We start from the raw sequence: 15,873 nt of genomic DNA on the forward strand, positions 1-15,873 counted from the left end.
GAGGACTTGGATAGTTTCCATCTTTTGACAATTGTGAATAGAGCCACCATGAACCTCAGTGTTCAAATGTCTGTTTGTGTCACTGCTTTCAGCTCTTCTGGGTATATACCGAGTATTGGTATTGCTGGGTTATAGGGCAACTTGATATATGTATCATTATACAATCATCTTTAAGAAACATGGCTACTGGAGCACAGCTCTATAGTTTCAGGCACTTCCCTTTAGCCACTCTAATACACTGTAAACTAAGAAGGGGATATCTAGATACTGCATAAGAATAACCTCCAGGATTACCTCTCGACTCTGTTTGAACTCTCTCAGCCACTGACACTTTATTTCTCTCTTCCTTCTTTTGGTTGAGAAGGTTTTCTTAATCCCTTGATGCTGAGTCCTAGTTCATTCTAGGATTTCTGTACACATTGCCAGGGAGATTTACACCCTGGGAGTCATGTCCCATGTAGAGAGGGGGAGGGCAGTGAGTTTGCTTGCCTGTTGGCTGAGAGAGAGAGAGAGAGGCCACATCTGAGCAACAAATGAGACTCTCTTGGGGGTGACTCTTAGGCCTAATTTAAAGTAGGTTTAGCCTATCCTTTGTGGGGATGAGGTTCACAAAAACAAACCCCAGGATTGAGGGCTCAGCCTATTGATTTGGTTGTCCCTACTGCTTGTGAAAATATCAGGAATTCTCCAAATGGGAAGTTGAATTTTCCCCCTTTCTCCCCATTTCCCCAAGGGGACTTTACAATTACTTATTTATTCACTGTTCAAATCACTCTGGGATTTATCAAAACATCACACTAACCTGGACAAACCTACAAAATCCCATGCCCTATTCAAAGTTCCATGTACTTATGGTGTTCAACTGAACTGTCCATATAAGCAACACGATATTTAGTTTCTGAGGAACAATGAAATTCTGTTCTGCAATAGTTGTTCCATTCTACATTCCCACCAGCAGTAAATAATGTCCCAATTTCTTCACATCCTCTCCAACATCTGTAGTTTTCTGTTTGTGAAATAGCAGCCATTCTTATAGGTGTGAGGTGATATCTCATTGTAGTCCTGATTTGTATTTCCCTTATAGCCAACAAAGATGATCATCCCTTCATGTGCTTTAACCATTTGTATTTCCTCTTTGGAAAAGTGTCTATTTATATCCTTTAGCCATTCTATAATTGGATTGTTTGCTCAGTTCTTGTTGAGTTGTATGATTTCTTTGTGTACACAGGATCTGAAGCCTTTATCTGAAATGTGGTTTCTAAATATCTTCCCCCATTGAGTTGGCTGCCTCTTCACCTTTGACAAAGTCCTTTGAGGCAAAATTGATTTTAAGGAATTCCCCTTTATTTATTTCCTTTCACTACTTGTGCTTTGGGTGTAAAGTTTAAGAAGCTACTTCCTATTACTAGGTCTTGAAGAGATTTTCCTGCATTTTCTTCCAGAAGTTTTATGGCACTAGATATTATACATAGGTCTTTGATCCATTTTGAATTAATTTTTGTATAAGGTGTAAAGTAATATTTTGTATAGGGTGTAAAGAACTAGTGATAACTAGTTCTCCCATGCCCATTTATTGAAAAGACTATTCTTTCCCAGTTCAGTGGATTTGGGGGCCTTATTGAAGATCAATTGACCATAGATTTGATAGTCTATCTTCACACCCTTGATTCAATTGCTTTGGTCAATATTTCTATATTTGTGCCAGTACCATGCTGTTTTGACCACTGGGATTTTATAATAAGTTTTAAAAGCAGGAAGTGTTAGTCCTCACACTTTGTTTTTCTTTTTCAGGATATCTTTAACTAATCAAGGACTTGTTCCCTTCCAAATGAATTTGATAGCTAGCTTTTCTAAGTCTTCAAAGTAGGTTGTTGGAATTTTGTTTGGCATTTCATTGAATCTCAGATCAATTTGGGTAGAATTGACACCTTAATGACATTCAACCTTCCTATCCATAAGCATAGAATGTCTTTTCACCTATTTAGGTCTTTGATTTCTTTTAGAAATATTTTATCATTTTCTGTGTATGAGTCCTTAACATCCCTGGTTAAACTTACTCCTAGACCCTGGATTCTTTTAGTTGCTATTTTGAATGGATATTTTCATCAACTGTCTCTTCAGTTAGTTCATTACTTTTTTATAGAAACATTACTGATTTTTATATATTAATCTTGTATCCCTCCACTTTGTGGAATTTATTAGCTCAAGAAGCTTTATCACAGATTTCTCAGGGTTTTCCAAGAATAAGATTATGTCATCTGCAAATAAAGAAAATTTTACTTCTTCTTTTCCTATTTGCATGCTTTTAATTTCTTTTTCCTGTCTTATAGCTCCAGCTAGGACTTCTAGTACAATGTTAAATAATAGTGGTGACAATGAGTATCCTTGTCTGGTTCCTGACCTTAGGGGGAACGCTTTCGACCCCTCAACGTTAAGTATGATGCTGGCTATTATTTTTGTCATATATGCCTTTTAAGATATTGAGGGAGTTTTCTTTGATTCCTATCTGTTGCAGTGTTTTTATCAGAAAAAGATGCTGAATTTTGTCAAATGCTTTTTCAGTACCAATTGATATGATCATGTGATTTTTCCATTTTGATTTGTGAAGGTGCTGTATCATATCAATTGAACTTCATGTATGAAATCACTCTTGTTTTCCTGGTATAAACCCAACTTGGTCATGATGTATAATTCTTTTAATGTGGTGTTGGATTCAATTTGCTAGTATTTTGTTGAGAATTTTTGGATCTATGTTCATTAGGGAGAGTGGTCTGTAGCTTTCCTTTGTTGTAGCATCTTTATCTGGCTTTGCTATTAGAGTGATAGCTTCTTAAAATGAGTTAGGTAGCATTCCTTTTTCATCAAATTTTTGGAAGAGTTTGGACAGGATTAGTGTTAATTCATTTTGGAATGTTTGATGAAATTCCCCTGTGAAGATATCTGGTCCTGGGCTTTACTTTGTAGGAAGATTTTTGATGACTAATTGAATCTCTATGTGTAATTGGTTTGTTGAGATGTTCTATTTCTTCTTGAGTCAGTGTAGGTCATTTGTGTTTCTAGGAATCTGTCAGTTTCATCTAAGTTGCCTAGTTTGTTGGCCTGCAGATGTTCATAGTATCCTCTTAGGATTTTGAAAATTTCTTCAGGATCCAGCATTATGACCCCCCTCTTATTTGTGATTTTGTTTGTTTGTATCCTCTCTCTTTTTTCTTTGACAGCCTAGCTAGGGTTCATCAATGTTATTGATTTTCTCCAAGAACCAAGTTTTGGTTTTATTGATTTTTTTCTATTTATTTTTGCTCTCCAATTCACTTACTTCTGCTTTAATCTTTGTTATTTCTCTTCTTCTATTTATTTTGTGGTTAGTTTGCTTTTCTTTCTCTAGTTCCTCCAGGTGAGCAGTTATGTCCTTGACCTTTGCTCATTCTTCTTTTTTTATATTGGCATTTCAGGCAATATAAATGCCATCATCAGTTTTTTTCTCAGCACTGCCTTTGTTGCATCCTGTATATTCTGATATGCTGTATTTTCATTTTCATTTGTCTCCAGGTATTTGCAAATTTCTCTAAGAATTTCTTCCTTGACCCACTGATTGTTTAAGAGTGTGTTGTTTCATCTCCATATAATTGGTTCTTTGATGGTTATTTACTTCCAGTTTCAATCCATTTTGGTAAGAGAAAGTGCTTAGTTTCAAACTCATTAAACTTATAAAGACCTGAATTGTATCAGAACATATGATCTATTCTGGAGAACATTCCATAAGCACAAGGGAAGAATGTATATCCTGGTGTTTTGGGTTGTAGTGATCTATATATGTCTGTTAGGTCTATTCATTTATCACATTGCTTAAGTCCACTATCTCCTTGTTGATTCTTTATCTGCTTTTTCTATCTAAAGAGGAGAGTGGTATACTGAAATCTCCCAATATTATTGTGGAAGTGTCTATTGCTCCCTCAGTTTTGTAAATGTTTGCCTTATCTACTCTAGGGGCTCCATGATTGGGGGCATAAACATTTATGATTGTTATTTCTTCTTGGTGAATTGTCTGTTTTATTAATATGTAATATCCTTCTTTTTTTGTAATGTCCTGTCTTTTGTGACATCTTTATGTTTAAAGCCTATTTTATCTGAAATTAGTATAGCTACTACTGATTTCTTTTGGTTACCACTTGCCTAGAATATCTTTTTCCATCCTTTCATTTTCAATCTATTTGTATCCTTGGGTCTAAGATAATTCTCTCATAGGCAGCATATAAATGGATCATATATTAAATTTCATTCTGCCAATCTGTGTCTTTTACTTGGTGAGTTTAATCTAACATTCAAAGTTATTACTGAAAAAGCAGTTCTTGAATCCACCATCTTATACTTTAGTTATTGTCAGCTCTATATATTCTTTTCCTCTTCTCTATTTTTATCCTTTAAGTTACCCTTACTGATACTCTTCAGTTCTGTGCCCTCCTCCAAACCTCCCTCTCCTGTCTTTTTTTGTCTCAGATGACAGAATTCTCTTTGGTATTTCTTGTAGGGCAGGTCTCTTATTTACATATTCTCTCAGCCTTTGTTTGTCTGAGAAGCTTTTAATCTCTCTCTCAGTTTTGAAGGGTAACTTGGCTTGATAAAGAATTCTTGGTCAGAAGTCTTTATCATTCAGAATCTTAAATGTATCATATCACTGCATTCTTGCCTCCATGGTGCCTGTTGAGTAGTCTGAATTCAGTCTTATGTAGTTTCCCTTGTATGTAGTGAATCACTTTTCTTTTGCTGCTTTCAGGACTTTTTGCTTCTCTTCAACATTTGACAGTCTGATTAGTATTTGTCTTGGAGTTGGGCTATTTGAATTTATTCTATTTGGGGTTCATTGGTTTCTATGATTTGCATACTTATGTCTTTTATAAAGGCTAGGAAATTTTGCCCAGTTATTTCTTCAATTAACCTTCCTAACCCTTTACTCTTCTCAAATCCTTCTTGGACACTGATGATTCTTATATTTGTACACTTTGTGTTGTCCATTATTTCCATGAATTTCAGTTCCATTTTTCCTATCTTTCTTTCCATTTGTTCTTCTGTTCACTTGAGTTCAATTTTTCTGTCTTTTAGCTCACATAATCTTTCTTCCACCTCTTCAAATCTTCGGTTGTGTGTCTTTAGTATTTTTTTCAATTTTGTGTACAGTATCTTTCATCTTTGTGAGATCAGCTATTTTTCCATTTATTCCTTCAAATTCTTCTTTATGATCCTCCAGTGTCCTCTTTTTTAAAAAATATTTTTATTGATAAATCTTAATATACGAGCATATAAAATTCCGTACATGGTGCACAATCAATGGCTCACCATATCATCACACAATTGTGTATTCATCACCGTAATCATTCTTTAGAACATTTGCATCACTCCAGAAAAAGAAATAAAAAAAAAATAAAAGAAAAAACTCATATATACCATGACCCTTACCTCTCATTGACCACTAGTATTTCCATCTACCATATTTATTTTAATCTTTCCTCCCCTATTATTAGTTTATTTTTTATCCATTTTTTTACTCATCTATCCATACCCTGGATAAAAGGATCATCAGACACAAGGTTTTCACAATCACATAGTCACATTATAAAAGCTATATCATTATGCAAGTATCTTCAAGAAACAAGCTACTGGAACACAACTCAATAGTGTCAGGTACTTCCCTCTAACCACTCCAATACATCATAAACTAAAAAGTATATCTATGTAATGTGTAAGAATAACCTCCAAGATAACCTCTCAACTCTGTTTGAAATCTCTCAGTCACTGACACTTTACTTTTTCTTATTTCTCTCTTCCCCCTTTTGGTCAAGAAGTTATTCTCAATCCCTAGGTTCTGGTTTATCCTAGGATTTTTGTCCCATGTTTCAGGGAAATTTGCACCTCTGGGAATCATGTCCCATGTAGGGAGGGGTAGGGCAGTGAGTTTACTTGCTGCATCAACTTAGAGAAAGGCCACATCAGAGCAACAGAAGAGGTTCTCTGGGGGTGGCTCTTAAACCTAATTTTAAGTAGGCTTAGCATATCCTTTGCAGGAATAAATTTCATAGGGGCAAATCCCAAGATCAAGGGCTCTGCCAATTGATTTGCTTATCTCTGCTGCTTGTGAGAATATCAGAAATTCTCCAAATGGGGAAGTTGAATATTTCCTCCTTTTGCCCTGACTCCTCAAGGGGACTTTGCAAATACGTCTTTATTCCCTGCCCAAATTACTCTAGGATCTACTGGGGCATCATACTAACCTGGACAAACCAACAAGTCTCACACCAAATTCAAGATTCCATGTACTAATGGTATTCAACTAAACTGATGATACAAGTTAAATTAGGAAATGCACTACCCCAAATATAAATTTTGCACCAAATAAACATCTCTCCCTTTAGTGTCACACAGAAACTGAAGTTTTAAAATATGGACAATATCATCCTTTACCCTGTATTCTGATTTACCTTAGTCATATCCAGATCAGGACCGTTTTTCAATGGTTCCTGCATTGGATAGTGCTGATTTTCATAGCTTCAGATCTCTAAATCTGAGTCTCAGGGTCACATAAATACCCAAAGTTTCTGGTAATGACCAGGTTATAAACAAATAGCTCAGTAGCTCAGGATTTAGAAATAACAGTTACAATTCATGAATATATGTGACTACTATAACAGCTTAAAATCTAGGACCCTTTACAATAGGCCTTAACCTGATAACCCATTGTTCTAGTTTGCTAGCTGACAGAATGCAATATACCAGAAATGGAACACCTTTTAAAAACAGGGATTTAATAAGTTGTAAAATTAACAGTTTTTAGGCCATGGAAATGTCCCAATTAAAGCAAGTTTATAGAAATGTTCAATCTAAGGCATCCAGGGAAAGATACCTTGATTCAAGAAGTCCGATGAAATTCAGGGTTTCTCTCTCAAGTGGAAAGGCACATGGTGAACATGGTGTCATCTGCTAGCTTCCTCTTCAGCTCCCCAGGGGGTGTTTTCTGTCTTCATATCCAAAAGTCACTGGCTGGTGGACTCTCTGCTTCATGGTTCTGCAGTGTTCTCTGTTGTGGCTTTCTTGTGGCTCTGTCATTCTCTGCTCTCTCTGAATCTCTCCCTTTCTCCAAAATGTTTCTTCTTTTATAGTATTTCAGTACACTAATCAAGACCCACCTAGAATAGGTGGAGACACATCTCCACTTAATCCTGTCTAACACTCACTCTTCAGTGAGTCACATCTCCATGGAGATAATCTAATTAAAATTTCCAACATAGAGTACTGAATAGGGATTAGAAGAAATGACTACATTTTCAAAATGGGATTAGGATTAAAACATGGCTTTTCTAGAGTATATACATCCTTCCAAACTGGCACACCCATACTCTCAACTTCAGTTCCAGTATCTTCTTGATATCCTTTATGTCATTATGAAAATACTTGATTCTTTGTTCAAAGTCTGTGCTTCCTCCAGTGTTTCAATTTGGACATTTGGCTGGGCCATAACTGCCTATTCTTTATACTTTTATTAGTAAATGTTGGTGGAATACCTTCCCTATGTCAGGCTCTGAGTTTTGCACTGAGTACAAAATCCAAATAATATCAGTGTAAGCCTTCATCACTGCATGTGCAAATTTGGGGGTGGCCCCGAGGGAAGGAAACGCTGATGCCAATGGATTATAGATATTAATTTATAAGAAATTTTGTTGGTCATACTAACCATAAGGTGATGTGAATTAAGTAAAATTTGGCTTTTTCTGTCCATTACTGTAAGAGTACCTTCATAGGTTAGATTGAGAGGTGTCCTCATCATTTAGGACAGATCTGAGGAGAGAACCAGGAAATCTAAGAAGACATCAGTGCCTTCTTACTCTTACCTGAGTGTTGCTAAAAGAACTTGAGGTGAATCTACAAGTTGAATGAAAGATTCCAATCTTCAATTTTATTTGCCCATTGTTCCTTCTGCAAACTGGATTAGTTTCACATATATTTTTAGGCAGGAATATTTGTGAACATTTAGAAACTATCAACAGCCAATGTGGATTCAATTCAAGTGATAAAGCACCCATTACATTCTGTCAGTCTTGGAAGATGCCATATAACCACGGGAAAAAACACAGAATTCATGATACATCAGCATATTCAATACATATATTTTCCTCAAGATGCTATGTTTTAGCGTTACTAGACAGTTTGCTTCATTTTACAGACAAGCTTGATAACAGTAACAAATGCCCATTTTACATCCTAAAGAAGATTAAGTTAACTGTAATGTCACTTTTACAGACATAAATTCTCATTCCTCAAGATACAGTAACAAATTTAGGTGAACTTCTATTGGCATGGAATAAACCTTCCTTGAAATTACTCATTTTGACAGTTCTCCAATTTTGGGTGGGAATCGTATTAGCAATGAGCAGGAAACTTTTTATAAGCATACTGGAGCCTACTTAAAAATCAAGTCTTTGACTCAAAGGTTTGAACTAGTTTTAGGATTTAGGCTTCTTTAGGATTTAGTCGTATCTTCCAATTATTTGCAGTTCTGTCCAACAGTGTATATTCAGGCCAGGGCATATTTGTTAAAACATTTCATGTAGATATGAATTGGTATAGTTCCTTTTTAAATCTTTGTTTCCATGAGCACCATAGGAAAAAGATAAGGAAGAATTTACTTTTTCCTGTATTATTTTTAGCCTCTAGACATAGGTAATAGATTTTCATTTATTTCATACAGGTAAATCTCTCAAGGGAACTATCAGATAATACAAATGGAAAAGGGAAGGTAAAATCTTTTTAGAAAGCCCTGAGGATGGACAGCACACACATACATAACTAGATGCTTCAGATGTACATATTACATTATGTATTGAGAGTGAAGATGCAATGGGCACAATCCATTTTAATCCTTAAAAATAAGGTTATGCGGCTGGTGGGTGGGGCCGGGTGGGGCAGGGGCGGGGCCTGGTCACGCGCGCGGAACCGGCGACGCCTGTGGTAAAGCACAGCAGAGTCAGGTCAGCCAGAACTGCTGTCTTCTGAGGCTGGGCCCACTTCCTGGAGAACCCTCGTGGCAAGGGTGGAGCAGCTCTTCCTATAAGGCGGTGGCTGAGCCTCTGCCTCCAGGCCAGTCTTACACACTGTCCTTCCTCCCAGAACTCTTCCAGCTCTGCTGTCTGGCTGAAAAATGTCTGTCCTCACTAGCCTGTTTAAGTACATTGATGAAAATCAGGATCGCTACGTTAAGAAACTTGCGGAATGGGTGGCCATCCAGAGTGTGTCTGCGTGGCCAGAGAAGAGAGGCGAAGTCAAAAGGATGATGGAAGTTGCGGCCAAAGACATCCAGCAGTTGGGTGGCTCCGTGGAACTGGTAGATATTGGAACACAACAGCTGCCTGATGGCTCTGAGATCCCACTTCCTCCCATTTTACTTGGCAAACTGGGCTCAGACCCAAAGAAGAAAACTGTATGTATTTACGGGCACCTGGACGTGCAACCCGTGACCCTCGAGGATGGCTGGGACAGTGAGCCCTTCACCTTGGTGGAGCGAGGTGGGAAATTGTGTGGGAGAGGTTCAACCGATGACAAGGGGCCAGTTGCTGGCTGGATGAATGCCCTGGAAGCTTTTCAGAAAACCAATCAGGAAATTCCTGTCAATGTGCACTTCTGCCTGGAAGGCATGGAAGAGTCGGGCTCCGAGGGCCTGGATGAACTCATTTTTGCCCGGAGGGACACCTTCTTTCAGGATGTGGATTATGTTTGCATCTCGGACAATTACTGGCTGGGAAAGAAGAAGCCCTGTGTCACCTACGGGCTCTGGGGCATCTGCTACTTTTTTATTGAAGTGGAGTGCAGTGACAAGGACCTCCACTCGGGTGTGTACGGGGGCTCAGTGCACGAGGCCATGACAGACCTCATTTCCTTGATGGGCTCTCTGCTGGACAGAAAGGGGAGGATCCTCGTCCCCGGCATCAATGAAGCCGTGGCCCCCGTGACTGACGAGGAGCTCGTGCTCTATGACAACATCGACTTTGACATGAAGGAGTACACAAAGGATGTGGGCACCACGGCACTGCTGCATAGCTGTGAGAAAGACATCTTGATGCACAGGTGGCGATACCCACCCCTCTCCCTCCACGGAATTGAAGGCGCCTTCTCTGGAGCTGGAGCTAAGACCATAATCCCGAAGAAGGTCATTGGCAAGTTCTCCATCGGGCTCGTGCCAAACATGACCCCTGATGTTGTCAGCGAGCAGGTCACAAGTTACTTGACTAAGAAGTTTGCGGAGCTGCACAGCCCTAACAAGTTCAAGGTGTATCTGGGCTACCGCGGGAAGCCCTGGGTGTCAGACTTCAACCACCCCCACTACCTGGCCGGGAGGAGAGCCCTGAAGACAGTATTTGGCATTGAACCTGACCTGACTAGGGAGGGCGGCAGCATCCCTGTGACACTGACTTTCCAGGAGGCTACAGGCAAGAACGTCATGCTGCTGCCCGTGGGCTCAGCGGACGATGGTGCCCACTCCCAGAATGAGAAGCTCAACAGGAATAACTACATAGAAGGGACGAAAATGGTGGGTGCGTACCTGTACGAGGTGTCCCAGCTGCAGAACTGAGAGGCCCAGTTTTCCTGGAGCACTGTGTGTTATCGGAAAGAACACTGTCTGCTGTCCTTGTTGTCCTTCGGTTTGCGTGGGAAAGCAGCATCCCCCCTCTTCCCTCTTCTCCTGTTAAAATTTGCACAGACTTCACGATTACATCCACCTGGACATCACAGAGCTCCTTATACTGCCGCTTGTGAGCAGCAAGTCCCCTGGAAGTGGCTCTCGGTGGACAGTTGAGTCATCCCCTGGTCAGATTCTTGGAGGTGGTTAGGATGACTTGGTCTCCAGAAAAGAGCATACATCCAGAAAAGCACAACTTCTTCAGGAGAAAGTTCTGGTTGTGTTGGGTTGGGATGAACGTGGGCCTTGGTGTTTTTGGCCTGGGTTGCTTTCTCTTCCTAGCTCTGCCCCTGCTTGGAGAAGGCATACTGAATTTTATGAGGGGCTCGAGACCACCTTCTTGGGCCCTTTGTTCTCCTCCAGTCCTGTTCTTTCCTAAAATATTAGCCATTTGCAGCGGTTCCCATCCTCCCTCTCTTTCCTCAGACCTGTACCTAACTGAAGGGTTATTTTGTCTTGCTCTGTACTGCTCAATAAAAAGTAGAAATGAAAAAAAAAAAAAAGGTTATATCAAAGAAAGACTATTATTAAGTCACAAGACCTTATTTAATATTGCTTCATGCTGATTGATTTTCAGGAATTAACTATTATTCTGGAAAAAAATTATAAGAACTATTGGACTTGTTGAAGCCCAAGAGGTGCTGCAGATTAAAAGGTTTGAATTTTAAATAAGACAAGTACAAGTATCACTGACGACAAAGCAACATATTCATTATGATGTTAACCCCTTGAGTAGAACTTCAGAACCACCTACTATAAATGCCAGCCTGTTTTCTGGGTGAGTTCAGTTGTGGAACATTTCCTGAAATTCCACTATGTAAAGCATCTTCTTTTAGAATATAAATTTATTTTACAAGTAGTTATATAGCACCTGCTATGTGCCATGTGCTATTCCAATCATTGACATCTATTAACTCATTTAATCATGTAATAACTCTATAAGGAAAACACAATTATACTTATCAACTCCATTTTTTCAGTGGCTCTACAATTTTATGTGATTTTCAATAGCAATTTAAAGACAACTTGAATTATAACTTAGTCTTGATTTAAGATAGTAAAGAAAAAACAAAATTTAACTTGCCACACTTTTGAAAACATTCAACTTTATAGATTATCCACAAAACGTGAGAAAGTTTCAGCATTCTTTATTGCGTGTTATAAATAAACCACACCAAAATGCCTTTTTCTAATTAAAAGGTAACATTTCAGATGATAAAAATTCAGGGAATTTTAATTAGATTGACACAGTTAAGACCAAAAAGTTAAAGCAGACATAGCTACCTTATTTTCAGCACCTGCCTTTAAATAGGCTAATAACACCAACTGAAACCCAGGTTGTTTTGCTCTGTTCTGAGACAGTGAAGGGATTTCCCTAGTATTCAAATATATTTATAAAACCAGTCATGTATGTATCTAAATATGAAACAAATCTATAGATTATGAGCTGGTGTTCACCATCTCTGTGAAAAGTTGAACATAACTGATTCAAACTAGCCTCAAATCCAATTATATCTTTAGAAAGGAGAAATAGTGATAGCACTTGATGAACTGGAATTACTAGCAAAATTTAAAAAAATTGATCTATTCATTTAACTATAAGCTAATCTTATTTATCTCGGGACTGTCCAACAAAAATTTACTATCAGCCATTCATGATCTGAATTCTGGTGTATGAGATAAATTTAAATATGATACATGTACAAAAGTCACAAGATATCTATTTTATAATAAATAATGCAGTAACCAATTATTACTCATTAGTAGCTTTTTTGAGATAAGCTATCAAGTCTGCCCTTTCTGCCTTCTTCTTAATGCCAGCAAAGATCATTTTGTTCCAGGAATGTACTTCTTGGGATTCTCCAAATACTCCACCAGTGTCTCCTCTTCCCAAATGACACCTTTGTTCTTGTGGTTGTCTATGTAAGAGAATCCAGGGGCCTGACCTGCCTTCCACCCAAAGAGACCATGAAGATGTGGCCCAGTCTTGTGCTTGCCTCCCTTTCCATGGTGTGGCACTAGGCACACTTCTGAATAAAATCTTGCCCTTCTCAACATCACCCATTTTGAATTTGTTCTTTCATCGCGTAGGGTATGAAGAACCCACTCAGAATACTGACGTCCCACTCTCTTTCAACTCCATTTTATAAATGGGGAGTCTGAGGCACAGATAGGCTAAGTTCTTTTACCCTAGTTATACAATTAGTCAGTGGTAGAACTGAGGTTTTGGCTCCAGAGCCTGAGTTTTGATGACTGCTATGCTAATAGGAAAGTAGAGAAAATAAGGGGGATCATGGCCCCATATAGACACAAAGAGTACAGTGTTGAGGAAGATCCACCCAAAGAGGCAAAGCAAAAGAGTCTCTGAGGACAGAATCAGACATTTGGATTGTGCTCTCTGGTCATGAGTCAGAGGCAGTTTGCTTTCTCTGCTCCCACCCCACCATCTTCTCCAACTTCTGTTTCTTTGTTCCCTTCACCATAAAAACACTAGAAAGACAGTTTATAATCACAAATTCCATTTTTTTCATCTCTGGTTCTCCTTTCATCCCATTCTAATCTGACTTCCATCTCTACTGCCTCAATGGAAGGAGTCTTGTCAAATACTCTAACTTGCCAAATTCGGTATTATTAGTTTATTCTGACTTAAAACAAACTTTGAGAAGAATGCCACACAATGAATGCTTTTTTGTTTCCTTAAACACTTTGTTCTCTTGGCTTCTGTCTCATGATACCCTCCCAGCTTTCCTATCTTATTGGCTTCTAAATCTTCTCACTCTCCACTACTGAATCCTTTTATCTTAGAAGTTATAATGCCATATGAAGGCCTGCTCAGAGCCCACATCTCTTTTTTACCCATATTTTCCTCTTAGGTAATCCCCATAGGTGCTTTGTTTTAAATATCCCCTGTGTGTTCGTGAACTGGAACTTTTGCTGCTGATAGTCATAGTTAAGTCCTTCCCCAGGAACTGCACCCATTAAAGGGAGCTGCCTTGCCCAGGTTTATTCATCCTCCCAAGAGGAACCTCCACACATATACATATTCCAGCATATGTATATGCCACATTTGATTTATCCACTTATTTGTTGATGGGCATCTGGACTGTTTCCATCTCTTGGCAATTGTGAATGGTGCTGCGTGAATATTGGTGTCAAATGTCTGTTTGTGTTACTGCCCTCAACTCTTCTGGGTATATACTGGGTATTGGTATTGCCAGGTCATAGGGCAACTCAATATTTAATTTTCTGAGGAATCACCAAACTGACTTCCATAGCAGCTGAGTCATTGTACATCCCCACCATCAGTGAATAAGTGCTCCAATTTCTCCACATCCTTTCTCACATTCATTGTCTCCTGTTTGTTTAATAGCAACCATTTTTATAGGTGTTAGGTGATATCTCATTGTCATCTTAATTTGCATTTCTCCTACAGCCAATGAAGATGAGCAGCAATTCTTGTGCTTTAGCCATTTGTATTTGTTCTTCAGAAAAGTGCCTGTTCATTTCCTTTGCCCATTTTATAGTTGGGTTGCTTGTTCTTTTGTTTTGGGCTATATAGTTTCTTTATGTACACAGGATATCAAGCCTTTATCCAATATGTGGTTTCCAAATATTTTCTCCCATTAAGTTGGCCATTTTTAACAAAGTCCTTTGAGGCCCATAAGCTCTTGATCTTAAGGAGTTCCCATTTGTCTATTTGTCTATTTTTCTTTCACTGCTTGGACCTTAAGTGTAAAGTTTAGGATGCTATTTACTCTTACTAGAACTTGAAGAATTTCCCTGAATTTTTTCTAGAAGTTTTATGGTACTGGCTCTTAGATTTTGTTTTTTAAACCATTTTGAAATAATTTTTGCAAAGGGTATAAGGTAGGTGTCCTCTTTCACTCTTTCAGTTATTGAAATCCAGTTCTCCCATGCCCATTTATTGAAAAGACTGTTCTTTCCCAGTTCAGAGGATTTGGGGGCCTTAACGAAGATCAATTGATTTGGTGGTTAATCTCTGTATTCTCAATTCTATTCCACTGGTTGGTGATCTGTCTATCTTTGTGCCATTTCTATGCTGTTTTGACTACTGTGGCTTTATAGTAAGCTTTAAAGTCAGGAAGTGATAGTCCTCCCACTTCGCTCTTCTTTTTTAGTATATCTTTATTCAGAGTCTTTTTTCCTTCCATATAAATTTGATAACCAGCTTTTCCAAGTCTTTAAAATAGCTTGTTGGGATTTTGATTGGTATTGCATTGAATCTGTAGATTAATTTGGGTAGAATTCACTTCTTTATGACATTCAACCTTCCTATCCTTGAGCATGGAATATCTTTCCATCTATTTAGTTCATTTTTTATTTCTTTTAGCAATTTTTTTTTGTAATTTTCTGTGTATAAGTCCTTGACATCCCTGGTTAGGTTTAATCATAGATACCTGATTATTCAGGTAGATATCTGATTATTCTGGTCACTATTTTGAATGTGACCTTAGTTGTCACCTCAGATAGGCCATTGCTTGTGTAGAAAAATATTACTGATTTTTGTACATTAATCTTGTATCCTGTCACTTTGCTGAATTTGTTTATTAGCTCAAGGAGTTTTGTCATAGATTTCCCAGGGTTTTCTAAGTATAGTATCATGCTGTCTGCAAATAATGAAAGTTTTACTTCTTCCTTCCCTATTTTGATGCATTTTATTTATTTCTCCTGTCTACTCACTCCAGCTAGGACTTCTAATACAATGTTGAATAATAGTGGTGACAATGGGCATCCTTGTCTCATTCCTGATCTGATTTTAGGGGGAATGCTTTCAATTTCTCACCATTAAGTATGATGCTGGCTATTGTTCTTTTCATATATGCTCTCAATGATATTAAGAAAATTCCCTTTGATTCCTAATTTTTGAACTGTTTTTAATCAAGAAAGGATCCTGGATTTTGTTGACTCCTTTTTCAGCATCAATTGATGTGATCACATGACTTCCCCTTTTGATTTGTTAATGTGCTGTATTACATTGATTGATTTTCTTATTTTGAACCACCCTTGCATTCCTGGTATGAATCCCATGTGGTTGTGGAGTATAATTCTTTTAATGTGGTGTTAGATTCAATTTGCTATTGTTTTGTTAAGAATTTTTGCATCTCTGTTCATTAGGGAGATTGGTCTGT

General features: G+C 38.2%; 1 pseudogene; it reads left to right on the forward strand.

The window, feature by feature from the left end:
• The first annotated feature begins 8,986 nt into the window (after positions 1-8,986).
• LOC143684933 (cytosolic non-specific dipeptidase pseudogene) lies at positions 8,987-11,208 on the forward strand (annotated as a pseudogene).
• Positions 11,209-15,873: the final 4,665 nt, after the last annotated feature.

This window comes from Tamandua tetradactyla, chromosome 5 (genome assembly GCF_023851605.1).
Source record: "Tamandua tetradactyla isolate mTamTet1 chromosome 5, mTamTet1.pri, whole genome shotgun sequence".
Classification (NCBI taxonomy): Eukaryota; Metazoa; Chordata; class Mammalia; order Pilosa; family Myrmecophagidae; genus Tamandua; species Tamandua tetradactyla.